Here is a 27,632-nt window from a genome sequence, read left to right as displayed (position 1 = left end):
TTAAATAAATTGACGCATTTATCTGTTATCTGTAATGGTTTACAAATCGAAACATTGACAGTCATCATCTCTAATGATATAATTATAGAAAATATTTGTTGTTATTTCTAACAAAAATATATCACTTGTGTAATTTTTAATAGTTGCAGATACCTGAAAAAATATTCCCTGGTCCTTTGAATTTTATGGGATTCAAGACATGATTTCTATTGCATTTCTGATTTGCAGGATTAAATAGAGCAACCTAAAGTAATTGATTCTATCCCTCTATTTCTCTAATTTGAGATAAAAGACACTAAAACAGTACTATATGTTCAAATGTTTTAGTGATCTTAGTTTTCAAGTGCCATAGAAAGTTTGGGCTGGGGAATGAAATAAAACCATGAGAAAAGAAAAAATAGGAATAGAGTCTGGGAAGCTTTTTGAAGATGCGTTTCTTCTTTTCTTAAATAGCATTGCCTCTGGCAATTCTCTGGATCCTAGAGATAAAATCAAAAGCATGACTCACCCTCACATTCAAAAGTGAATGCAGCACCCTTTAAACTTTGTATTTTGTCTTTGTGTTTTTAAAGGTAATACATATTCACACACATCTATAGTATTTGTATTCATACACACCTGGTTTGTGGTGGTTTTACTAGCATTGATGTAGAAGAAGAAAAGACCAGAATATCAGATATCAAAGATTTGGGACTCTTAATAGACAATGAAAAATACTAATAGACTTGTCTTAGATTCAAATAAAAGCTTTAGTTTGAATACCATGCAATATTTGCAGACATTGCAAATCTTTATGTGTATAATTTCACCAGCAAAAAAAATTCTCTTGAACTGCAGGGCCTTTCTTGTTTTAAGAACTTCCTAGTAAGTTATGTTACTAGTATTAAACAATAATTCAGGTCAAAAAATAGTTACCTACAAAAACATATTCCTTAAAATAGTCCTAACATCTAAAAGTCCATTTTAAATTTATTTTTCCTGCAAAAATAAAGTTATATTAATCCTAGGGAGGTTATATATCAGTGAAGTGATGAATACATAAAGGAAAAATTAAAAAATAATGGTAGGAAAATAACATCAGATGAAAACTTCCAAGTAAAAATGTTTGCTATAGAGCTAAAGGGATTATTAACTAACCCAGTGCCATACCTGAATTATACCTCTAAAAACATTATGTAGTGCTAGGGGCACATCATAAAATGGTTTAAAAATAGGTGTGGCATCAAGCTTCAAAAGGAAAGCATGTAGACAAATTTTAAGAGAGATAAGATATGTTAACTAAAAAATATCAGTAGGTATCATGAGGATAGTATAATCCAAAATAAGCTTTTAGAAAGAAAAAAATATCATATCACAACAAAGTGATTTTTTTTAGAATGCAAAATAAACAAATGAAAAAAGAAATCTAAATCTAAAAGAAATCTAAATATTTCCTCATCTTTTGGGGGCAGAGCAGAAAAGAAAGCAGAGATAAAACACTGATTGTAGTTATTCACAATATCTCTTTACAAAATTAATTTAGCAAGATGACCATATGTTGGCCATAACACAAATTTCAATAAATTTAAAAGGACTCAAGATGTATAAACCATGTTCACTAATCACAATTGAATTAATTTAGAAACTGACAACAGGAAAATATCTGGAAAATCCCCAAATATTTGAAAATGAAGTAACACGCTTCTAAATAAACAAAGTGTCTAAGTGTCTATAAATGAAAAGGGAAATTAGAGCATATTTTTTTAAATTTATTTTTTATTGGTGTTCAATTTGCCAACATATAGAATAACACCCAGTGCTCATCCCATCAAGTGCCCCCCTCAGTGCCCATCACCCAGTCACCCCCAACCCCCGCCCACCTCCCTTTCTACCACCCCTTGTTCGTTTCCCAGAGTTGGAAGTCTCTCATGTAGAACATATTTTTAACTAAATAATGAAAACATGACAAAAATTTGTAGGATGCAGTTGAAAGAGTTATTAAAGAGAAATATATATCAAATTCTCCATATTAGAAAAGAGAAAGTTCACATCAAAATGGACTTAACTTTTACCTTAAGAAACTAGAAAAAGCACACAATGAGATGAGCACTGGGTATTATACTTTATGTTGGCAAATTGAATTTAAATAAATTTTTTTAAAAAATAAACTAGAAAAAGAACAGTCCAAAGAAAGCAGAAAAAAGAAAATAATCAAGATGAAAATGGAAATCAATAAAATAGCAGAAACACAATAAAGAAAATGAGATCAATAAAATAAGTAAATCTCTAGCCAGACCTATACAGAAAGAAAAGGAAGATATATATATATATATATATATATATATATATATATATATATATATTACCATTATCAGGAATCAGAGATGTGACATCACAATAGATTCTACAGATATTATTATTATTTTTTAAAGATTTTATTTATTTATTTGTGAGAGAGGCAGAGACATAGAGGGAGAAGCAGGCACCCTGCAAGGAGCCCAATGTGGGACTCTATCCCAAATCCTGGGATCATGCCCTGAGCTGAAAGCAGACACTCAACTGCTGAGCCACCCAGGCATCCCAATTCTACAGATATAAAAGAGAGTTTTAAAATATCACAAATTAGACCAATAAATTTAAAAATTTATATTAAATGGACAAATGCTTTGAAAGATACAAATTACCAAATTCATCAAGAAAAAAGAAACAAAAAGTAAATAGCCTTATATTTATTGAAGAAATTTAATTTGTAGCTCAAAACATTCCCTATTAAGAAAAGTCCTGTATTGTTTCACAGAGAAATTCCACCCATTATTTAAGGAAGAAATAATAGCAATTCTACATAAATGTCTTCAGATCCTTAAAAAGGAGAGCATATTTACCAAATTATGCATTGAGGTCAGTATTTCTATAACAGCAAACTTAGATAAAGACATTAACAGGAAAGAAAACTGCAAACTAGTATCACCAATGCACATCGATTTAAAAATTAACAAATTTTAATTAATCGAATTAAACGGTATATAAAAATGATAATAGATCATGACTGAGCAAGGTTGGTTTAACAGTTAAAAATCAATCAACAAAATAAATTAATTAATTAATTCATTAATAAAAATCAATCAACATTGTCCATACATCGTTCTTCCCAACTTAACCTAAGGATTCAATGAAATCCCAATAAAAATTCCAGCAAGTTATTTTCTGCATATGAACAAACGGAGTCTAAAGTTTATATAAAGAGGAAAAAGACCCAGAATAGCCAACACAATTCTGAAAGAGAACAAAGTTGGGCATACTGAGACTACCTACTTCAAGACTTACTGTAAGGTAACAGAATAGAATCTAGAAATAGATTCACATCAATATAGTCAACTGGTTGGGACACCTGGGTGGCTCAGCAGTTTGGTGCCTTCCTTCGGCCCAGGGCATGATCCTAGAGATCCAGGATCTAGTCCCACATCAGACTCCCTGCATGGAGCCTGCTTCTCTCTCTCTGCCTCTCTCTCTGCTTGTGCCTCTGCCTCTGTCTCTGTATCTCTCAAGATACATAAATATAAATAAATATATAAAAATATATATATATATATATATATTCAACTGGTTTTTGACAAAATTGCACAAGTAGTACAAAGGAGCAAAAATAGTCATTTCAACAAATGGTGGTGCTGGAACAATTGGATACTCATATGCAAAAAAACAAAAAAATCTAGGTACAGACCTTAAACCCTTCACAAAAATTACCTCAAAATGGATCATAGACCCAAATGTAAAACATAAAAAATGTTTTTTCCTAAAAGAAAACATAGGCGAAAACCTAGATGATCTTGGGTATGGCAATGACTTTTTATTTTTTAAAAAAACTGTTTTAAAGATTTATCTATTTATCTTAGAAAGAGAGTGGACAGGGAAGGGCAGAGGGAGGGGGAAAGAAAGAATCTCCATCAGCCGCTCTGCTGATTGAGGAGCCTGACATGGGGCTCCCCATTCCATGAACCTGAGATCATGATCTGAGCTAAAATCAAGAGTCAGATGTTTAACCAACTGAGCCACCCAGGTGCCTCAGCAATGACTTTTTAGATACGACATGAAAGGCAAGTTCCAGGAAGGGAATAATTGACATCAAAAAGGTCACTGGTTTCCAAGGGTTGGGGAGAGGGAGGGATGAATAGGTTGGACGCAGAGGATACTTAGGGCATAGAAGCTATTCTGTATGATAGTACACTGCTGAATACATGTCATGATGCATTTGTCCAAACCCATGGATTATACAAAGAGGTTACTTGCTTACCTTCATAAAGCTGCTAAAACCATTAACAGGAACAGATAAGGTACCATTCTGAGGACTTGCTGGAGGCTAAGTGTGATGGAGACGAGTCTGAAGGTGAGGTAAGTGTAGAGGCCTCAGTCCTAAGAGGGGACTCAGCACTTCCATGGTCTTTTCCTCCAGAATCCTACCAGGTTCTCATGGTCCAGCTATAAGAACAATCCCTCTTGGCACTAGTCAGGGGAAGGAAAGAGTAACCACTGTGGAACATAGCTAGAGCCTTCTTCATCCTAAAGGCCTATTGGTCAGGGGAAATCATGCTGGAACAGCAGAGCACAATTCTGAAAATGTATCTAGTTGGGGGAAGGGAATTCCTCTATACTCCAGCCTCTCCTACGGCAGAAAAGATCAGTCTTATCATCTCAGGAGAAAAAAAGTCAACAGGAGACATGGCTTCAAAGAAATATATTAGGAATAGAAATTGATATATCAAAAGAAGCATCTATCTTTTTAAAAAATATTAACTGGGGATCCCCGGGTGGCGCAGCGGTTTGGCGCCTGCCTTTGGCCCAGGGCGCGATCCTGGAGACCCGGGATCGAATCCCATGTCGAGCTCCCGGTGCATGGAGCCTGCTTCTCCCTCTGCCTGTGTCTCTGCCTCTCTCTCTGTGACTATCATAAATAAATAAATTTAAAAAAAAATAAAAATAAAAATATTAACTGAAATGGAAGTTCTGATGCAATTATATTTTCATGCAGCTGGTCAAGATTTAGCACCAAGCCTTCATACAAAATCAGGAAGAGAACTGAGAACTCTCAGTTAAATAGAAATGCAGAATATTAAGACTATTTTACTTTTTTCCCTTCATTAGTTCAAAGTAGCCCTGGTACAACCCCAGAGAGAGAATGGAGACAATATATTAAAGAGAAATAGACAACTTTTTATGACACAAAAGATAAAACGAAGACTCGCTTGATAGGAGAAAACAGAAAGACAAAAAGGTAATTACAATCAGATAGTAGGGTCCCACACAACTGAATAATGGAGCAAAAAAGGGAATAATAAATGAAAAAAAGTCCAGCTTCGAATTCTATGACAGGAAGTATCCAAACACTGCATCTCTCTAGAATTCAAAGAGGTGATACTCGTGGCAAGAACACAGCAATGTAAGAATTTTCTTTGCTCAACAGGAAGAGAGCTACTGTAGATAGAAGTAAAGGACTTGATCTTCTGGAAAAATACAGTTTTAATTTGGCTAAAGTTCACATGTGATAAATTCCTAAAGTGTCTTGTAGGCAATTTTGCTTTCCACAAGATGGATGTTTTGAGTTACAAAAGGCACTCCAGACTTAATTCAGATCAACCATGAGAAATCGTTTCATATCCTGGAAGAGATAGAAACCTGGAACAAATAAGATGTTAACTTAGAAGTGGGGGTGGGGGGCACTGAGCATGTAGTAAGTCCTAATTTAGGAAAGCACATTTCACAAAGTTAGAGGCAGATATCATGATCTGATTCAAGAAGAAAAAGTTTTTGCTAACAAATAAAACTATGACTATTAGCTGCAAATGCCCTTTGTGAGAAAAAAAAAAAGAGAGAGATTTAAAGAGGACAGCAAAATAAACTGTAGTGTCTGTAAAGCTATGCAAAGATAGAGGAATTCACCTCAATAAGACCCCTGAGAACAATGTAAGAAAGCTAGCACCAATAATAAGCTACAACTTGTGAAAGATATTTGCTTGGTACGAGAAGAATAAGAAACCACAGATCTATTACTTAAAAGCAGTGATATTAGTTATTACAACTAGAATATAATAGCTCATATATCTTCTGTATCTTCTCTGCATAAACCACACTGCTGAGTTGCCATCCGTGGGCTAGGCATCAGACCAGGTACTTTTAGCAGATTATCTCATTTAAATCTAAACCCAACACCATTATGGGTATGTATTATCATCCCCTTTCTCACAAACGGGGAAATTGAAATTTAAAGAGGTTATGTAACTTGTGTCTAAACACGTAGTTAGTAATTGGCAGAGCCAGGATTTGAACTCAAGTAGCTTAACTCCAGAACTCGTGCTTTTAATCACTGTACTCAATTATCTGTTGCATCAAAAAAGATTATTCTTCGGAATGGAAATGACAGAACAAGCATGAGTATGAAAGTATTAAAGTCCATGAATACCTGAGAGGCATCTAGACACTCTAAATTGAGGTTTAGCCTTCTAGCCAAGATTAATTACCCTTCGGGGAACTGAGATTGCATTTCAATGAGCTCGCTATAGTTCTTGCAATAAGCTATGAAGAATAGTGAAACAGATACCTGGTATCTAAAGATTGGGGTCAGATAAATGATCTTACAAGTTTCCAGAATAATGGGAAATTTGATGTTGCTGTTTATGTTATGACCACCCTAGAAAAAATTGTAGATGGTCTATCGAAAGAGGTTAAGAAAATAATTAGTTGGTTAGTAAAGATTAGCCTGTACTCATTAAGAATGAATCATGACTGATGAAAATGTTTGTATTTTAAAATTTAAAATATATTTTAAAACCAAATACTAGACTAAAATACTAGTGCTTAAAAAAATCCTTTTTGATCAGAGGAAAGCGATAGATAGCATTTATGGAATACAGGAAAGATAAATGAACTAAATCATATACTGCATCAGATTTTTAAGTGGTTGTGAAAGTTTATGAAAAAAGCTTACTAGTAGCACTGTGTCAATTAGAAGAAAAATTTTAAAATAATTCAATGCAGAGATTTCTTCTCAAGCTTTTTTGAATCAATGTTTTTGTCAACAAAAACAAAGACAAAAGTTATTTAACATATCTAGGAATGGTCTGAAGGGGGAAGAGACAGCAAGTGCATAGACCTCCAGGAAGTATTTCCATAGTATCTCAACAGAATAATATGATAGACTGAATGCAACCAGATATAATTTAATCAAGATAACTTCTTAAATTATGCACATTATTAATCAAAGACTTGCCCTGTTGCAGGGTAAAGGAGACATGATATCCCAAAAGCAAGTGCAAAAACATCTTGGGACTTTGAATTGACATGTCAACATGAGTCAGCAGTCTGAACTGGGCATTGCACAAGGAGTAATTGCATTCACTCTCAGGCTCCCACAGGTTAAAAGTGTCCAGAAGAAAGAAATCTGGACAATCTGGGCTTAGGAAAAAGCATGTGGATAAACTATTAAGAGAAAAAAACACTGAGTTTGCGTCACCTGCAAAGTATGTACTCATCAGTTACAATGCCCTTGGGTGTAAGCCATAGCAACTCCAACTGAGATTGACGTAAAAAATAAGAAATTGCATTTCTCACATAACAAGAAGTCTAGAATTAAAACAGCTGTCACATGGTAATGCCAGATCAAGGCATCAAACTCAGAGAATATCTCTTCCTATGGCTCACAACTGAGAAAAAGAGAGAATGAAAGCTTTTCCCAGAGGATTCCGTTTGTGACTGCATTGGTCAGAATTGTGTCTCATGACCATTCGTTGACACATCATTTGCAAAGGGGTAGGCCTATCTAATGGCCTACTCTATCCAGGACACCCCAGAACTAAGAGAGGTTACGTTCCTCTAAGACATAATGACAGATGAGGGAAGGAGTAGATACTCAAGCAAAATCAAGAGTCCTAGTAGAAATAAAGAGGACATCAACCACCAATTAGGTCCACTACACAATGTCCTAGGGAAAACTCGATGGTAGTTTCCAGTTATTTAGGAGTTTCCATATGGAAATATATCCTATGGATTGAAAGAAAGGCATCTGGATTAATATTTGGGAGTTAAAGGTAGAGATACAGCAAGCCAGAAACGAAATGAATGAGTTCCACACTCTACACGGGTCCTCTAGAGAAAATGAACTAGACTAGATTACTTCCATAAAGTCCTTGATCCAAACCCCAGCCCACAATCCTGCAGGTTTTGTCCTGCACAAAAGCACAGGCCAAGTGTGTAAGAACTGAAGTCTGGACCATCTCAATCTGCAAAATAATGCGGAGTTATCTGAATGAGGCACTTAGATCAGACAAAGATGCCATATCTGCCAAGCTATTCCTCCACGATGCTAACATCTACTGGGAGGAGCACCTTTCTAGAATCTGCACAAAGATGCCATGTGTACTAGTTAACATGACAGTGATTCCAAAGCCAGGTTTCTCTGATTGAACTTATTAACTTACTAAAAGAAGTAGGAAAGAATAGAATTGCAGCTTCAAACTAAGAACAACTATTTTGACACTTTACAGTTTGCAAAGCACTTTTCCATCTTTAAAACAGGTATTATAGGGGCACCTGGGTGGCTCAGTTGAGGAAGGGCCGACTCCTGATTTGGGCACAGGTCATGATCAGAGTCCTGGGATTGAGCCCTGTGTGGGGCTCTATGCTCAGCAGGGAGTCTGCTTCAAGATTCTCTCTCTCCCTCTGCCCCACCCAAAATTAATAAATAAATCTTTTCAAAAATTGGTACTATAATTATTCTTATTTTATAGATGAGAATGCTGAGGAACAAGTTAAAATTTCACCAATTAGTAAATAGTGGATTGGGGTCTTCCAAAGCACGTCTTCCTGATTCCAAATAATTGCTATAAAAATAGAAATGCATCTTCTCCCTCCTTCCTCCTTTTCTTTCACTTCCTTTTTCTTCTTCTGCTGGGTTTGCAAGTCTTTCTCCAGGAGAGATAATAAAATGTTTTTATAATAATAAAACATTTCTTAAATTCAAAAAGCTCTTTAAGAACAAAATTCTGCCCTTCTATATTATATTGCTCACTGAGGATTTTTTTTATGATAATGTCAAGTTTAATCTGCCAAATATACAAGCTGGACTTGTGGAGTATATTTTCCCTGGGTGCTGCACAGTAAACAGAGGTTTCTTGAAATGATCAATGGGTAGGGTTAAGAATGGGCCCAAGCTCTGGCCAGAAGGGTGGGGATGGTGTAGGGAAGAGCAGAAGAAATTGGCTGGAGACAAGCCATGACCCTCAGGGACCCAGGAAGGTATTCAAATATCACAATAATGGTCTTTCCCATCATTTAATTTGCATCTGTGTTCCAGTTATGGCTCTGCTTCAAGGAAAATAATAGATTAGATATCAACTCTAGTTTGATATGGATTGAATGGATTTGATATCAGCTCCATTTTTACTCTTAGACAGTCACTTCCATGATAACCCAATATTGAAATAAATTGTATAAAGAATAAGTTTTTATATTAAATTAAAATTTTTGTCAAAGATTCAGTATATCTTACATTTATTACTAATGTATCTGCTGTCACAGAAATAAATCTCTTCAATTTCCTTTTCTTTATGAAAATATTACAATATATCCAAGTAAATCTCACTGCCACTTTACTAAGAATAAAGTTTGAAGGGCAGAGAAATAGTCTTTTTATATGTCAAAGTCCATAGGTCAGGTTTATATTAATAAAGGAAAGGGAAAATAATGAAAAGTGCAGAATGGCAGTAAAAGCTGGGAACTACTGGATATACCTCCAGAGGGAACAGGAGTGTAATGGAGACTTTTCACTGCATTGCTTTTTCTCTTTAAAAATTTATCTAAATCATGAGATGTGGTGAGCAATGGGTATTACTGTTGAATTATTGAACACTATACCTGAAACTAATGATGTACTGTATGTTGGCTAATTGAATTTAAAATAAAAAACTTTTTAAGTAAAAAATAAAACTAATCTAAATCATTAAAAAATGCATTTTCTTGAAGATAAATAAATGAACAAATACATTTTGTTAAAATTTAAACCAAATAATAGTAAGCTGAATAAAAAGTAAGAAAAAAAGAGGAGGGAGGAAGGGGAAGAGGAAAGAAAAATTGTGTTGATATACATTTTGCTTAAGTATTGAGTGATCTTCACAAAGTTACCTAGGAACATTGAAAAGCTATCATGAGTTTCTTGAGAATTCTTAGAACATATTTACAGATGAACCAAGCTTTTATGGATTTAAGACAAAAGCAGAGACAGAAAGTCAAATTTGGAGAAAAGAAGAGAAATAAAGTCGGGATTTGTAAGGATTAGTACCTTAGGCAGAAGACTCCACATTTTTTGTACTTTTGAGAGATGAGAAAAGAAAATGAAAGAATCATTGGCTGAATGTAAACCGACTGATATACTTTAAAGAGGGTAAAACCCTCACTCTGCAAATTCAAAGATGTATAATTGACTCACTGGGACTAGTGGAAAGTTCCCTAGACCAAAATGAAACATGACTCTAGACTGAGTGTAGATTGTATCGCCACAGAGTGACTCCATCTAAAAATGGGACACAGATTCATAGCTTATGTGATTGTTATGAGAATATACTCTGAAGTGCTGTATCAACATCCGTCGTCTGCTCCCCTACAAAATCAAGACACCTCAACAGGAATTCATAGAAGATTATCAGTCATTTGCGGTCGAGCAGTTACAGTAAAAGTGGTTTCAAAGGGAATTTCTGTAAAATCTCTTCTATATAAAATTAGACCTGAGCTTCAAGTAAGAATTCAACATTATAATATTTTAGTACAAAAGCTATTCAGATGGTTAATCCAAGTATGCCTCTTTGTCACTTTCAATGTTTTACATTTTTTTCACCGTAATTTGAGATTCTGAGATATCCTCTTTATTATTATTTTTCCATCTGGAAATTCTATTTTCTTCCCTTTCCCTATTTCTTGGATTCATTTGTATATTACATTTAACATATATGAGATACTTAATGGAGCAGAATAGTAATTTCATTTTCCATCTTAGATGTGGTAACATATTATCATATAATTGGAATCAGCTTTAATATTGAGGATCCCAATTCTGTAAACAACTCTGCTAATAATTCTGCAAGCTAAAAAGTATGTAATATTTTATTAAAAATGAGGAAATCCTATGAACAATAACCTATTTCATGCCCGTTGGAGGCCACATGACATGTATAAGATATACCTCCAGAAGCAGTTCCATTTCATTTATAAAGACCTACAAAGATTAGTTTTATTTCTTGAGATGTAAGGTCCCAAAAATACAGAGGTTAGTAAGATACACTCCTGTCTTTTGTGGAATTTTCAGTCCAGTGGAGGAGACAGATCTGTCATATCTAAGGTCAATACAGAGAGCATTAGCAGTCTCTGTACACATACTTGGTCAGATAAAACGAGTCAAGGCAAGAAGGGATCCCAATTCAATGGGCCTTCCTCAGTGGCTATTCCAGACTCCTTAGACACCTCTGTTCCCAAGGCCCTTGCATTACACTTGGGCCCCCAAATGAGACATACCTTAGCAGATCACAAGCATTTTATCATATGGATCCTGAAACCATGCTCTTGACCTCCCCCTGCAGACTACTGTCCGTTGTTCCTTATTTTTGTCTTCTGTTGGCCCTTCTCTCTAGTTTGATGTATTGATTTATCACTACCTGTTTCCAAACCATCTCTGGTTGCTGATATTTTCTCTCTACCTCAGACTGAGGATTCTCCAGGTTTTGGAGGAGCATACCAATGCCACCCAGGACCAAGTCTAACCTTCTCCTTTCTGTACTATACATGCATCTAAACTATTTTTGCAGCTGTGTGTGGTCAACTCTTTGAGTTCTAGTCAATGGAACATGAATGGGAATCATGTGCCCCAGGTTCAGACATGATCTGTTAAAAACATCTCCTGCACAATCCTCCCTGCTCTTTCATCTTCTGTGGATTGGTGCCAAATAAAAAGGGGGAAATGGTAGGCAAACTGGGAAGATGTAGAATGAATTGGTTTTGAATCTAATAAACTTCTCCTTATCAGACAAAAGAACAATTTATTATTTACATTATGGCAACAAATGTCAACAGGTAGAGGAAATGTTTGCTGCAAGGAGTAGGCAAAATTTGCACTTATATCATGCACTCGCCTTCAGGGTAAAGCCAAATTTTGCACCCTTATTTAAAATTGTTACTGAATAGTCAGAATAATTAAGGGATTTAAATGCCGTTTTTCTCATTTCCTTTCTTGGTTCTATGAGGAATGGAAAAATACAAAATACAAATTTAACTGCCTTTAGAATTTTCATCACCTTGTAATTTAGTTTAACTTTTTTGTGGCCACAAGGCAGTCTTTGTAATAAAACTAAAATGATATGAAGGGGAGCAGTTTCTGGTAATTGATAATTTTTGTCAGGAATGTTTAGGTTGTATTTCTAATTCTACTGCGGTCTAATTACATTACATTATGTTTGGCAAGTTATGGTTTCTTTGTCAGGCAGTTCTGTGGGTGACGTATTAATATTCTTCTAAAATACTTTTTTTTACTATGACAGGGGAACTTCTCTGGTCACTTACAAGATCCCAAATACAAGATTCATGTACCCTTTTCTTTGATATTTGTAGCTGCTGTCTTTCACTCCTTCTGATTCTTCCAGCAACTCTTTGTCCCAGATTTTTTTCCTCCTATGAATGAGTGATAATACTACCCATCTGGCAGTCATTTGCAGTGGATTGAAGAAGTTTGGGAAAATTCTCTGGCAGAGTGACACTTACATTTGTGTCATCTATGACAGAAATGTAATTACTATGTTAACATAAATATATCCCTTCTGAAATGTCAAAATGTTTTCAGGCTTCACCAGTTATTTTAGATATTAGAAATGATAGTGGCTCTTTTCTCACTTGATGTTAGCCAAAAGGCCGAGAAAGCAATTGTGGTATTTCCTCTCTCAAGGGACCTATTATTTTCCAGCTTTCATAAGAGATAGAAAGGGTCCATATTAGCATTTAAATATTTCAAATAATACATGTAGAGGAAAGCACTTCATAAGTTTTTAGCATAATTCTAAAGTAATTAACAAAAAATAAACTCACAACAGAACAGTAGCAGACCCTGCCTTTGTCAAGAGTGATGCCCAGCTTCCTTTTCTTAACTATTAATTAGGCTGCCAAGACCACAACTTCTACTGACTTGTTAATTAGTTGAAGGTTAAATATTTAATTTTAATGATTTACTGGGGGTTTTTTTGCAATTACATTTTACTTTATCATTACATAATACTGCACAATTTCCTTTGAAAAGATCTATAAAAGTAATTAAAGACAAAATACTCAGAGTACATGTTTTTCATAACTGGACTAAGTGATGGGCAAGATCATAAGTAGAGGAAATTGATGAATTGAAGAAGCGAAACAGATGGTAGAGCTGTATACACATGCCAACACACTCTAGCCTGCAGTCTGTTCCAGATTCTGCTAAAGCCAAAAACATAGTGAAAGTGATACCAGGAGCTTAATCCAACAGAAAAGGCCCATAGTCCCCTTGGGTCCTTAAAAGCAAGCTTCCTGGCTCCAAAACAAGTAGCCCTGTGCAAAGCAGTTTTCCACAGAAATGCTATGTTTTCTGACCTTCTGGAAGTTTGTATGTTAAACCATATGGTCTTTTTCAAGGGGAGAGGAGTCCTTTCTAAATAACTGTCAAGGCAATACATGATGCAGATGAATGGATATGCAGAGACAAAATGTTTCTCTCTTTTCTTATACGTGGCTATCATTTTTTGTTTTTATTAATTTTCCTTTTTATTAATATTTCCTATGTTTTTTACTAATGTGGTGGACACCCTACTGATCTCTCACAGCTACATAGATGATTGAAATGATAGTTCTGCTCAGAGATTTATCAGTACTTCAATTTGCTAAGAAAAACTTTGAAAGAACATAAGAGGACATTAAGAACACTGGTAAAATGAATTGAAATAATTAAGTAAATCAAGGTAATTTTCTCTTGGCTTCAAAGTATCTTTTCAGTTGCCGAGTTGGTGGCAAATTCATAATTGGATAAGGGTATCCTCAGCTTTTAACCAAGGTCATTTTCAATTACTGTTTCAATTAGTGCCTTGTGAGTAAACATCACTTAAGCCATCAACAAAATATGGAACAAAAGTCAAATCATAGTGCATTTTAAGTATTTAAATTTTTACTGAACATTAAGAGTGAACTGCTGGATATTCAATTTCTTTCTAAAGATTGGGATTGGTAAAATAAGTCATACTATTTCATTCTATGGAATATTAGGCAGCTAAGGGAGTCATTTTATAGGAATATTAAATAAGATAGGAAAACGTGTATGACATAATATTAAGTGGAAGGAACCCAAATCAATTCACTATAAACTGTTTTGATATTTGCCTATCTTCCTGAATTAAGAACAATAGTAGATTCTGATAATGATTTTGGGTAACTATCATCTCTTAAAATGGATCTTAGGAGGGCAAGGAGCAACAAAATGTGGGCAATGGATTAAGGGGGGAAACAATCTCCTTTTTACGGACAAGTTTTTGAGGGTAGCTAAAGCACAAGTTACATATAAAAGCCCTCACTGAAGAGGAGGGTTACTATTGTAGGGCTATGAGCCATAACTAGTTTGATTAAACAGTACTATAGTCAACTAAGACTTCATGATTTCATGGAACAAGTAATCAATAATTTGGGGATCCAGCAGCAGAAATTATGACAATCCCACAAGGATAATTGATCCAATGCCTGTCACTGACCTTTGCAGTGTGGAGGATAACCAGTTCCTGAAGATACATCCCTACATTGGAACCTCACCCTAACTTCAAGTATGGATGATAAATGGGTTTTCTATCTTTTTACCTGTCTTTTTATAACACCTAAATAAATCATTCTTTTTTTTCTTTGCTGCCTTCCTGGTAGAAAGTATAATTCATGAATTGGCCAAAATAAACAAGTAGTATTGGGAGGTAAATTAGTCCTTAAAATTCTCAGTATAATACAGAAGATTCTTTGCAACCCATACAAACTACTCTAATAAAACTTATAAATTATATATTAAATATGCTTGTTCAAAAATAAATAGGGGTCATTAAGATATATATATATATAAGAAAGAACGTAGACATTAGTGCCAAATAAGGACAACACTAAGCTTTAAATTAGTCATCTCTGGTTACCTTGTCTAGCCAAATCCCAGATAGTATTTTCTTACCCTTCAAAAAATTGGATGTAACAGGGATGAGAATCTCATCTAAGGGATTCATTACCCTATCATGGAGCCATAATAAGGAGAGTTACATGGATAGGTTTTTGTTTGGTAGTGTAGGATCCAAGGGAACAATAATATCTCCCATAAGTCCACTCATCTTTTGATTAGAATATCTTCTTACTGATACACCAAAAGTCATCCATAATTTATACCTCACTGGTAATATCTATACTTTGTTCAGATATTCAGAATAATACCCAGCATAAACATTTGCAAAATGGGGTCTTTACTGGGGAGAGATTGAAGTGAGAAGAAAATGAGAAAGAAGATGGAGGGACATGAGACTTTTCTGAGAAGGGCAAATAGAGTGTAGATACCTCCTCCAAGGATCTTGAATCCCTGAAGGCAACGTGAAGACTGAGAATCAGAGGAGTAGAAGAAAAGTATAGAATGAGAAGCAGAAAGGAAACAAAACCCATTTTACTTTTTAATTTTTTCCCAGAGCCCAAGGCCAGTTTCCACTGAAAATAAATTTTAATCTTTGGAAACCTATTAATACCAGGTGTCAAGTAACCACATTTATTAGAGGTCTGATCACCCTAAGCACTCCGAACAAGCAGGCCTATGCTTTATTCATCTTCTTTAGCCCTAGCATGCAGTAGTAAGATAAGTCAAAGGTAAACACAATTGAATAAGATGCTAGCTTCTTTCATGAAACTTAATGCCAAAAAAAGAATCAATGAAACAAAGCAGCTAAAATGTACAACAGACATATGTTCTGGGTGCAGAGGAAATAGAAAAAGGAGTAGTGAAAGTAGTCAGTGTGCTTGGGGGAAGTAAAATCAAGAGAGGCTTTACAGAGCAGGTGATGTTCGTGTTGATGTTTGATATTCATATGAGGAAGAGAAAGAGCAAAGGGTATTCCAGACAAAAGGAGAAGCAGTAAGCTAAGGTCATGAATCTTACTGAAGTCCAATTGTACCTCCGGCGCTATTTTATTAAAATTCAACTCGTAACTAACATAGTAGTTTGTGAAATTTGTGAAACTATCTCACTCCACATATAATTATTAGACATCTAAAAAAATTATTAGACATCTATTAGCATATCCATAGTGCTTTTTCAGCTCTATATTTGTAAAGTATTTATCTACCAAAATAGGGCTTTCCTCAACAATTCACAAATACAATGAATATTTCTGAGCGCAAGACATGCTGTTTTTTTTTTTTTTTTAAGAGAGGAAAAACTAGAAACAAAATTCCCTTCTCCCAGACTAGAAAATAAGTCTGTGACATCTTGTGGTTCTCAGTGCAAGTCATGTTCCAACTTAGAAAGTTTCTTTACTTTAAATTATAGGTGAGCTCAGTAATAGGTTTACTTTCAGATTCACATTTGTGAACCTTAGTTGAAGGCTGTTATTTCCTGGCTATGAATTGAACTTTATCAACAGTAGTTGTATAACCATGCCAAACAATTTGGCAGGTACTCTACAACACTGATACTTCGAGAAATAGGAGAGCCGTCCTTTTAGCAGAATGAGTCAAATGACTTAACACTAACAGTAACAAACACATTTGGAAAGTATGGAAGCATATATTTGGGATTTTATTCACCTATAGTATGTGAGTACAGACCAAAAAAAGAAAAAAGTCCAGAACAGTCAGTAAAATGACTTCCTTCAAGGAGTGACATATGAAGATAGAGCAGCTGTATGTTGGACTTTCTGAAATAGCTTCTTGTAAAGCAGAAATCTCTTATTCAGTATGCACATATGATAGTGAAGGCAGCTGTTGTGTTGAGTTCTGTGATTCCGTGCCAAACCTAGATGTTGGAGTGATAAGGGTGCTTAGAAAGTTAAATGCTTGCTTTTTTTGAGTACTTGCCCACACATGTTTCTAGTCTCTGCTTTGGGAAATCAGATATGCACTTTTGGTGAAAGGAATGGGTGAAAAGTGAGTAAATGAACCTGGGTCTTTAACTTTCAGACTCATGCCAGCAACTTGATACAGCTAGAGACTGCTAAGTACTGAAATCTTAATTATTTTCTGCAATTCCTACATGAAGATATGATTTTCTTTAATTTTTAATACAGAAATCACCAAAGCCACCCAGTTCAACCACTCATTTAACACCTTGGGAAACTGAAGCCCAAAGACGTAAGGGACAGGTTCACACAGCCAGGACCAGACACAGTTTTCCTGGACTCCTAGGATGCCAAATGTGCCCAGGACAACTGGAGGTCATCTAGCTCAGGTGTTTACCACCAATGGTATTTCTCCATTGAGACCCACCAATGGTATTTCTCCCTTGAGACCCTATGTTTAAAATCACACCTTGACTCCAAAATCTTGCATGTATTATATAATAATTAATAATTCATTGTCCTTTATTCACTCTTTTAACAAATATTTGTCGGGTACTTCTTGTAAGTCATGAGTCTAATTGTAAATGAAAACAATGCGATCCCTGTCTTCATGGAGCTTAAAACACTCTAAAAATTATGTAATGTAATTTCAATATATATTACCATACAATTTCAACTTATCGTAAGTGCAATGATGAAATAGAACAGTGTTCAGTGAAAAGAAATAGTGAGGAACTAATTAGTAATTTATTGTAGACTTGATGGTCAGAAGAGGAGGCTTCCTCGAGAAAGGAACATTTGAACTCAAATTGCAAAGATGAATAGATGTTGGTCACATGGAGATGGATTTGGCATGGGAGTAGGAATTCCTGGTAGAGGAAACCGCAGAGAAGTCTGGACATGTTGGACACATTAAAGGGGGCCTGATGCCCATGGAGAAGGAAAGTCAGGGGTGAACGATAGGAATGAACTTGGAAAAGCAGTCAGGGACCGGATCACATAAGGCCTAAAAGGTTATGCTAAAGAGTTTGAATTTTATTCCAAGGAAAATGGGAAGCTTTTGAAGCCTTTGCCAGGAGGGATGTGAATATGAACCAATTTGCATTGTTAAAATGATTGGCATTTCTGATCAGCATTTGATAATTCTAGAGTTAACATACAGAATAGATATGTGGTGGCTAAAATCACAGAAACTTTAATTTATACTGGCGTGCTACAGGATATTGTACAACTTCTACAAATATGGAAGCCCAGTAACCACAGCAAGCACAACGTCAAAAGTGCAGCCAGACAGATGCTGTGTTTTCACAGAGGAAGCTCCAAAACCCACCATTCCGCCTGTTTGTTCTTTAGGATTCACCCTTACATGCCTGACACTCGGTTACTTCTCTCCTCTTGATCTCTGCATTGTGTCCTGCTCAAGGGACTAAACTTTCCATTTCTTGTCTGACTTTCAATCTCATCTCTCTCATCTTCTGATATTTTTATTACCCTTGTGACTTTGACAGTCCTTAGTTTATACTAGAGCTAATTTTTTTTTTATGTTTGTTGAGGGAACAAATGAATGGATATTATAAATAGCAGCTTGGATTTACTATCAGCAGAGAATACTAATCATTGTACTTATTACTAGTGATGAACCAATAAAAATAAGAACTATATTATTTTTGTTTTGCTGTCTCTGACTAACTAGATGCTTTGAGCAGTGTTTTGAGTTTTGTCTTTCTTTTTACCCAATCGTCTCCTCATTCAATTGAAATTACTGATACTCAATAGCTGGTTGCATAAAACTTAAAAATCAAACAAGAGACACTGTAATATGTCTATATATTGGATATCTTTTTAAAGGGTGCTTTTAGGGTTTGATTTTCTCCTTTGAGACTTTGATTTGACTTATGACCTCCCTGACTCTTTGTCCAACTTTTTTTTTTTCCTGGAATGAAAGAGCTGTCAAGTAGTCATGCCATTAGAAGTGTCATGCAATCTAGCCAAAATAGTCTCCTGCTGTCTCAGAGTGCTTAAAATTGATTAATATTCTCTTTTCTGTTCTCCTGAGGTCATTTATAATGTTATGTATTTGTCATCTCTCTGCTGGGGTTCATTTGACCTTGAGATAACATACATTACTGGAAGAGAACACAACTGACACATCTAAAGCAGGTATGCTTTATTTAAAACAATTTGTTTAAAGCAAGACATTGTAGGGTCCTGTATTTATTTTCTTAAATGATGTCTACGGCAAATTGACAATATCAAATTAAAACCTAGTATTTTCCTAAAGAACTGATGTCTGTCTATGCTCTGAGCAGATAAAACTTGAGAAAACTGTGAATAAGTACAATTTATTATTTGTCGCATTTCTGTGGCTCTCTCAGCATTACCTATTGCTTGCCTTCCCATAGGAAAACCTATAGGGCATCCTTTGTCTTGATCCTTAGGGACTGTACTTTCTGGTATCTGTCACCCCTAGAAATGGTTTGGATCAACAAATTCTCTAAGGTTTTATTGATAATTGACTCAAAGCATAATAGTCTAGGAATATTGATGTTACAAAGGTACTTGAAAGACTTCTAAGTCCTCAAGAAAGACCTGAAGGAATATCTCTTAAATTGTTGGACTGGAGCTTCTCTGGGTCTGAGTAAGCTTTCTTCCTCGTGCCTCTCAAATCTAATCAGCCAAGGCTACCCTGCCGTGTCAGGCCTGGGGAAAAGAATCAAAGCAGATTGTCTCTTTCTTGTAACACTATCATTATTAATGTGGGGAAAGTATGAGATCTGGAATTAGATTCATTGCCAAGTTCTGAACAGTTGGCTTCATCTTCAAAGGGAGTGTCTATGTTGGGGGGTGGGCTTTATTTAATATCATTATTTAATTATAGTTGTGCCATGTATGGTCTACATAATCTCTTTCAGGTTATTGTTTCTTTGTGAGATTTATTTTTCTCATATCTAAAATAGGAATAATAATCTCATCTTCAACTTAACTTGAGTTAATTTAAATAAATATGTACAGCAACTTGTATAGTGCCTGACAATAGAAGGTAGTCAATAAATATTTGATGTCTGCTGAGCAAAAGGTGACTTCATTTATGTACCCTGTCTCTTTGAAGCTAGCATGAACAAAACTTTATTTTTATAAATAAAATAAATAAGTTTATAATTTAATTACAGACTGAGAACAAACACATTTGGTAGACATGTGTGGCATTGTGAATTGATTTCTTATTTTCTTGCTTTAGACAATGCTCACAATATAAAGAAAGAAATTAGCTTCAAAATATTAGAAATATATTACATGTACAAAATATGCCAATTAAAGCTGTAACAGTAACAAATAAATCATCAAGATCCAACCTAATATGGGTATATAAAAATTTTCCATAGGTATACAACATTTTTCTATAGGGATATACACATTCCTACCTTGAAAGTTGCCTTGGACTTTTACAAACCAGATATGGAGTCAGATAAAGAGAAGAGATTATTTTGTGACTAAAGGCTTTAAAGGGAAACACTCTGCTTCCAATCATCCATGACCAAGGCCAGAGATTGCCACATGCATAAAGCAACTGGTCAGATAACCTTCTTGTATGTGTTCTTTTTAATCCACTTCAGGAAAGAGCCATACTATTTCATGCACTCTTTTACAACCTCCTTATCAGTAACCTTCTCTTTTTAGTTCAAACACTTCCAAGTCAAATTTCCTGTCACCTAGAGAAAATGGAAGGTTCTGATGATGAGAAATATCTTGTTTACTGTGTTCAGCATGGCTAGATCTGCTGTGAGTCTAGCAACACATTGGAAACAGAACAGAAAGGTAGAAAGCTGGGGCACAAAAAGGAACCTTGTCTCCCAGCCTGTTGTTTTAAAATATGGCAGAACCAACTCCTTGGGTCCTCTAACCTGGTGGATTTCTCAAACCATATTAGCTACAATGGCCAGCAGACTTCGGGCTTTGCCCCATGAAGAAATAGGAGACATTAGAAGTTTTCACATTTGTCCTTAGTCTGAGTTTGTTATTTTCCCTGTTTTTTGCTGGGTTAGTGGTAAACTGGAGTGAAATAACCTGAAACCTAGTCTAAACCAGCCATTCTCCAAGCTAATTAAGGATTCTAACAAATGTTAAGATGTAAGTGGGCTTTTCAACCTATCTTTTTTTTTATTGAAGTATAATTGACATATAATATCCTATTAGTTTCAAGTGTACATCATATTGATTCAATATGTTTATACATTATGAAATGGTCCCCACAATAAGTCTGGTTACCATCTGTCACTATACGTAGTTATTACAATATTATTGACCCTATTTCCTATGTTGTACATTACATCCCCATGACTTATTTATTTTAGACCTGGAAGTTTGTACTTCTTAATATTCTTTACTATTTAGCCTACCCCCTTAACTAATTCCCCCTTGGTAACCAACAGCATGTTTCCTATATCTAAGAGTCTGTTTCTGTTTTTGTATTGTTTGTTCGCTTGTTTCATTTTTTAGATTCCACATTTAAGTGAAATCATACAGTATTTGTCTTTCTCTGCCTGACTTATTTCACTTAGCATAATACCCTATAGGTCCATCCATGTTGTTGCAAATGTCAAGATTTCATTCTGTTTTATGGCACAATAATATTTCATTGTGTATATATGTGCTACCTCGTCTTTATCTGTTTATCTATTGATGGACACTTTGGTCGCTTCTATATCTTGGTTATTGTAAATAATGTTGCAATAAACATAAGGATGTATATATCTTTTCAAATTGGTATTTGTATTTTCTTCAGATAAATACCTACACATGGAATTACTGGATAGCATGGTAGTTCAATTTTTAATGTTTTGAGGAACGTCTATGCTATATTCCATAATGCCTGCACCAATTTACATCTCTACCAGTAGTGTACAAGAGTTCTTTTTTCTCCACATCCTTGCTATACTTATTTTTTTGTCTTTTTAATAATAGACAATCTGACACGTATGTGGTGATATCTTATTGTGGTTTTTATTTACATTTCTCGTATGGTTAGTGATATTGAGTATCTTCTTGTGCCTGTTGGCCATCTATATATCTTCTTTGGAAAAATGTCTATTCAAGTTCTCTACCCATTTTTAAGCAGTAGATGAAAATTACAAAAGTCAAAAAATGCATTCAAACATTTTTGAACCAGTTGTTATTATCTTTTAAGAGTGTGGGAGAGTGATGGTATTTGGGCCAATATTTATTTCCAACTCTGAATCATGAGGATGGAAATAGACATTTTTGTTTGGGGGTTCATTTCTGTATTCCCAGAAACTGGAGCAATGTTTCTAGCACTTAGTCATTCAATAAGCATTTGTTGGATAACTGACTGTGGAATGAATGAAGAGAAAAGGTAGAGTACATCAGAGAGGAGATACGTGTGAGGGTGTAGAGGATTCTGGTTTTAGAAGCAGTGATAAAACAGGGAGGCCGATGCAAATGATACCTACAGAGTCACATCTCATAAATAAGGACAAAGTATACACATTAGAGTTAAAATAAAGGTGAAGAAACATGTGTTCACATAGAACATAGTAGAAGAGGGGCACCTGGGTGGCACAGTCAGTTAAGCATCCAACTCTTGGTTGTGGCTCAGGTCATGATCTCAGGGTCATGAGGTTGAGCCCCTCAAATCTGCTTGAGATTCTCTCTCCCTCTCCCTCTCATGTCCTCTCTCTCCACTCTAAAATAATTAAATAAATATTTTTAAAAATGTTTTTAAAGAACATAGTAGAAGAGACTCATGGAAAAAAAGGACTGAATTATACACGAATGTGAAAATAGAGAGAAATCATTGAAACACTCCTTGCTTTGCAGAAAAAAGTTGTTATAACTGAGAAGATATACTGGTAGTTAGATGTTAAACTGGAGACTTATGATAGGCACAAGAGAGGAGAGAAGGGAAGGAAAGTATAAGAGCTTAATAGGTCACAATATCCCACGAGTCATGCTCAAGTTTCATCGTTTCTAGGGACTGCAAATTGAAATGCTTACAGGAGACAGGTACTGAGTGATGGGGGCCCAGTTGAAAAATAGAAAGCATGTGTTCCTAAAAGCTGCAGTCATTATAGCTCCTTTGTTTGCCATTCAGAAATAGAGACTCAAACAGAAGCCAATAGTCTGCACTTGTATATAAAGTCTTCTAATTTGTAAATGTTAGGAACAGAGTCAATATTTATAAAAAAATAGTTTAGGCACATAGCAACACAGATTTATAAAATATAAGATTGAGGAAAAAAAGAAAAGGAATGAGATTTATGGCATAGAATCATTGATACAAATTAGAAACACATTTGCATAGAAAAACACAAAATTTTCTAAAAGATTCCATGTCTATTAAATGACATAAACACATTAGAGTCTTGCCTTGGGTATGGGAGACAGAGCTGACTATAAGAAATGAGAGGGAAAGTGAATTAATAAAAATCAAGAGGAGTCCTACATGGACATATGATAATAATACTATAGACTAGGAATATTATCATCCAACTTTCTGTATATAAGATCTAAAAGTAAATGAATACATATAATTAAAGTAAAACACATGGTAAAGACCCCAACAACAAACACATCAAAACTTGTTAGTATTTGAATTTCATTATTGAGCCGTTGGTTTTAAAGTCCTTATTTACATATTGTCCCCCAAGAGCTATTCCTGAGTGTGGCCAGAGAATTGGAGAATTTTGAAGAAAACTGACTAGTGGAAGAGTTTAGAGGCGATGACTTCTAAGCACTTAGTTGCCATTGCTGCTGCTGCTATGTCATCTGCTGCTGCTTCTCTACCGGGTTTTGTGCAGTGGATAAATAAGAGATGAGGTACAAAAGACAAAGAAAATATATGAGACATGGCGCCCAACTATACCCCTGTTGACTCTCATGAAGTAAAAAGACTTCACAATACCCTAGGGACTAAAGATTAAGATAAGCATGCTTCTGTGTGTATTTGTGAAAATAATATTGAAGATAAGTACATGCAGATCCTGCTTCATATGAAAGAGTTTGTGTATGTAGTATAATCTTCCAAGCCCTGCTTTCTAAATTCAACACATGCTACTCATCAGGGTTCCTCTGTAAATTTGAGTCCTCTAAAAGATTGTGGTTTAGGAAAAACAGAAAACTATACATATGTTTTTGTTTTTTATATAATAATGGAGCCAATATATTTCTATAAATTAATTTGTTGTCTGGCTCATGATGAAACCAATTTTTCAAAAGTTTTAATCAGATTAATAATCATGAACAATAGTCACTTTATTTTTTCCTTTAAAGCCTAAATTAACATTTTAAGTTAAGAATTGTGATTATTGCCCAAGGCTTATACTGTTTAAACCAGTAAATGTCCATGAATTATATTTTGCTTTTTAAAAATAAATAAATAAATGAAAACATTTTTTTAAAGTTAGATTTCTAAATGGCCATTCTCTCTGGAGGTGCTTCTGAAAATTAACTTCTATTAAATGGTGAATGGAAAAGATGAAATCCTGGATTGCAAATATAATTACATTAAGTATATAGGAAAACTAACTATAAAATTTTAAGGTTTGAGTTGAACTGTTAAAAGTTTATTCTAGTCCTTCTAGTATAATAAGTCTACTTATTATTCTAGTAAGATTTAATTCATATGTTATTAAAAGATCTAGATAGGGGCATCTGTGTGGCTCAGTGGTTGAGCATCTACCTTTGGCTCAGGGTGTGATCCAAGGTCCTGGAAGTGAGTCCCACATTGGACTCCCCTCAGGGAACATGCTTTTCCCTCTGCTTATGTCTCTGCCTCTCTCTGTCTAGTGAATAAATATTTTTTTTAATCTTTAAAAAAATAAAATAAAAATAAAAGATCTAGATGATAGACTGTATTTAGTACTTTTAGGAGGCGATGTAGAGTAAAGATGTAATAAATATCTTTGGAATACTTGTCAGAAGTGTGCTGTATCCTTTCAAATGAGCATTAGATTTTTAGATGTCACTAATAACAGTAGCTGACATTTATTTTATGGGAGTGTTCTAAGTAGTAATTAATTTCACACAACAACCAGAGAGGTAGGCCCTGTATTTCTCAAAATTTTATGGATGAAGAAACTAAGGCAGGGTTGAGTCACATGTATAGGAATTAGTGTAAGGAAACCCAACCAACTCTACGTTGTCTCTCATTAAAAGTGCAGATTGCTTTGGGTAGTATAGACATTTTAACAATATTTGTTCTTCCAATCCATGAGCATTGACTCTTTCCACTTCTTTCTGTCTTCTTCAATTTTTTATCAGCATTTTATACTTTTTATAATAAAAGACTCACTTCTCTGGTTAGGATTATTCCTAGGTATCTTATTATCCTTGGTGCAATTATAAATGGGATGTTCTCTTAATTTCTCTTTCTGCTGCTTCATTATTTGCTGTATAGAAATGCCATAGATTTCTGCATCTTGATTTTGTATCCTGCAACTTCATTGAATTCATTTACGAGTACAGGCAGTGTTTTGGTGGAGTCTTTTGGGTTTTCTGTATATGTTATCTTGTCATCTGAAAATAGTGAAAGTTTTTTCTTCATTCTTACCATTTTGGATGCCGTTTAATTATTTTTGTTGTCTGTTTTCTGTGGCTAGGACTCCCAGTACTATTTTGAATAAAATTGGTGACAGTGGACACTTTCATCTTTTTCATGACCTTAGTAGAAAAGATCTCAGGTTTTCATCATTTTATAATTTATTTGAAAGAGAGCATGAGAGAGTGAGAGAGAGAGAGAACACTAGCAGAGAGGAAGGGTAGATGGAGAAGCAGATTCCCTGCTGAGCAGGGAGTGAATGTGGGACTCAAATCCAGAACCTAGGGATCATGACTTGAGCTGAAGGCAGATGTGTAACCAACTAAGCTACCCAGGAACCCATCAATTTTTCCCCATTAAGAATGATGTTAGCTGTGAATTTTTCATATATGGGCTACATTATGTTGAGGTTTGTTGCCTAATATGTGATCTATTCTGGAGAATGTTCCATGTGCACTTGAAAATAATGTATACTCTGTTGTTTTAGGATGGAATGTTCTGAATATATCTGTTAAGTCCATCTGTTCCAGTGTGCCATTCAAAGTCATTGTTGATTTTCTGTTTAGATTATCTACACATTGATGTAAGTGAGATGTTAAAGTTGCCTACTCTTATATTATTATAAATTAGTTCCTTTATGTTTATTATTAACTATTTTATGTTTCTGGGTGCTCCTATGTTGGATGCAGAAATATTTATAATTATTATATCTTCTTGTTGGATTGTCCCCTTTATTATTTTATAGAGTCCTTGTCTCGTTGCATTCTTGTTTTAAAGTAAATATTTAATAAATATTGCTACTCTGGCTTTCTTTTCACCTCCATTTGCATAATAGATATTTCTCTATCCTCTCACTTTCAATCTGCAGGTGTTTTCAGGTCTAAAATAAGTCTCTCATAGGCAGCATATAAATTGTTCTTGTTTTTTTGTTGTTGTTGTTGTTCTTGTTTTTTTATCCAATCTGTCACCATATGTGTTTTGATTGGAGGGTTTAGTCCATTTACATTCAAAGTAATTATTGACAGATGTATGTTTATTGGCATTTTATTATTTGTCTTGTGGTTGTTTCTGAAGATTTTCTCTGATTCTATCTTGTCTTTTTCTCTTTCATGGTTTGCTGATTTTCTTTAGTCATATATCTGGATTTTTTTGTTTTTATTCTTTGCATACTTATGAGTGGTTTTTGATATATGGTCACTATTAAGTTTATATGTAACCTCATCTGCATATAGCAGTGTATATTAAGTTGATGGTCATTTAAGTGTGAACCCATTCTTTATTCCTCTCCTCCCTCTATTTTAGGTATATGTTGCTATAGTTCATATCCTATGATTTTGTGAGTTCCTTGACTGATGACTGATTTTCTTACAGAAATATTCATTTTTACTCCTTTTGTGTATCCTACCTTTATATTGTCACTTCTGGTATTTCTTTCCCACACATAGAGTCCCCTTTAATATTTCCTGCAGGGTTGGTTTATTGGTCATGAACTCCTTTAGTTTTTGTTTGTCTGGGAAACTCTTTACCTCTGCTTCTATTCTCAATGGTAGCCTTTCTGGATAGAGTATTCTTGGCTGCAGATTTTTCATATTCAGCACTTTGGATATATCATGCTCTCTTCTGGCTTGGAAAGTTTTTGCTGAAAAAATCCCCTGCTAGCCTTGTAAGTTTCCCCTTCTGTTACTGTCTTCTTTAGTTCTGTTGCTTTAAAATTTTTTTCATAACCATATTTTGCCAATTTAATTACAGTATGTCTTGGTGTGGATCTACTTTTGTTGATTTTGATGGAGTTCTCTGTACCTTCTGGATCTGGATGTTGGTTTCCTTCCCCAGAGAGAGTAGGGACGTTTTCAGCTATTATTTCTTCAAATAAATTTTCTGCCCCCCTTTCTCTCTCTTCTTCTTCTGGGACTCCTTATAATACTAATGCTCTTACATTTGATGGAGTCACTGAGTCCCCATTATTGTTTCACATAATTCTTTTTTCTCTC

The 27,632-nt window shown here is 34.9% G+C and overlaps 1 protein-coding gene across 8 annotated transcripts in view; it reads left to right on the top strand.

Annotated features, from left to right (window-relative positions):
• Positions 1 to 27,632, top strand: part of CBLB (Cbl proto-oncogene B) — a 409,638-nt gene that overhangs the window by 115,459 nt on the left and 266,547 nt on the right. For 7 of the 8 annotated variants that reach the window (XR_007407886.1, XM_049105236.1, XM_049105235.1 and 4 more), the window contains one exon: positions 19,144 to 19,247. The exons of the other annotated variant lie outside the window; for it this stretch is intronic. The gene's annotated coding sequence lies outside the window, so the exon portion shown is untranslated. The remainder of the gene's footprint in view (positions 1 to 19,143; positions 19,248 to 27,632) is intronic. 8 annotated transcript variants of the gene reach the window in all.

This window comes from Canis lupus, chromosome 33 (assembly GCF_003254725.2).
Source record: "Canis lupus dingo isolate Sandy chromosome 33, ASM325472v2, whole genome shotgun sequence".
In the NCBI taxonomy this organism is placed as follows: domain Eukaryota; kingdom Metazoa; phylum Chordata; class Mammalia; order Carnivora; family Canidae; genus Canis; species Canis lupus.
This window is presented reverse-complemented; position numbering and strand designations above follow the sequence as displayed.